Source organism: Octopus bimaculoides, chromosome 28, assembly GCF_001194135.2.
Source record: "Octopus bimaculoides isolate UCB-OBI-ISO-001 chromosome 28, ASM119413v2, whole genome shotgun sequence".
Classification (NCBI taxonomy): domain Eukaryota; kingdom Metazoa; phylum Mollusca; class Cephalopoda; order Octopoda; family Octopodidae; genus Octopus; species Octopus bimaculoides.
The window spans coordinates 13,652,796-13,654,069 of NC_069008.1; the positions used below are offsets into that span (position 1 = coordinate 13,652,796).

The 1,274-nt window shown below is 37.1% G+C and overlaps 1 protein-coding gene across 1 annotated transcript in view; it reads right to left on the bottom strand.

Moving 5' to 3' along the window:
- The window catches only part of LOC128251051 (uncharacterized), a 33,150-nt gene that overhangs the window by 2,124 nt on the left and 29,752 nt on the right, over nucleotides 1-1,274 (bottom strand). The gene's annotated exons all lie outside the window — the stretch shown is intronic.

The window sequence follows — 1,274 nt, forward strand, 5'->3', positions numbered from 1 at the left end:
TGTGTGTGTGTGTGTGTGTGTGTGAGTGTATGTGTGTGTGTACGTGCGTGTGTGTGTATTTGTGTGTCTGTTTTTGCCCCCCACCATCACTTAACAACCGATGTTGGTGTGTTTACGACGGCGTAAGTTAGCGGTTCGGCAAAAGAGACCGATAAAAAAGTACTAAGCTTACAAAAAACAGGTTGGGGGTCAATTCGTTCAACTAAAGGCAGTGCTCTAGCATGGCCACTATCAAATGGCTGAAGCGAATAAAAGAGTAATGTGGACTAAGTTCGTATGGACTATGCGACTCGCGGAACCGCGCGTAGCGACGGATTAAATACTTATAAATCCCATTTATGGATTATTATTACTATAACAATGTTTATCCTACTTTGAATCGGAACCATTGGGCGGCAGCCAACACAATGAAATAGCAACTTTTATACGCGTACACAAAATAGTGTCCCGTGAACGAACTTATAAGTATCTGCGTGAGTGTGTGTGTGCGTGTACGTAAATGTCGAACAATGAGAAATAAGGATTCAAAACCGCATTGTTGTTTAAAATTTCTTCATTTGTGTATTAAGGCTACTATTGGTTTCCTTTAAAGATGAATGTCTTAATATGGTAACGACTTTTTAAGCCGATTACCTGGAGGGAGGGTGGTCGTCTCCATTGTGGATGAAAACACGAAAAATCTCTGAGAGAAATGTTTCGTGATTGACACATCTAGTAAAGAAAAAGCAATCAAGGGGCGCTACTCTCTGATGATAACTTTTGAGTGATTATCTCCCTTGGACTTGACTTGTGAGGGAAACTACCATGTTGCAAAGTGAATTTGCTTGCGTTATATCATATTATATTCTTGGTGTATGTGATGTTCTTATGTTTGTGTACTGATGTAGTTCATCAGAATGAAGGGTATGTATCTCTTATGTGCGGAGTTCATGTATTGGATATATTCAATGTTCACGCTTCAAGAAAGCAACTATCCTGCTGGGATTCGTGGCGTTGGTGGTGGTTCCTTTTTGAAATGTCGGAATCTGAAATATTGCGTGTGTATGCAGCGACAGAAATTTCAACCCTAATATTTAAGATGTTATTTGTTGACTGTATGATATTTAACTTCATATATATATATATATATATCAATAATAATAGGACCCCGGGGAGATGTAGTATCCCATATTTTATAATATTTTATATGTATGAATCGTTCTGGATATTGCATCGAAATGTTCATAGGTTATTTTCATTATTATTATTATTATTATTATTATTATTATTATTAT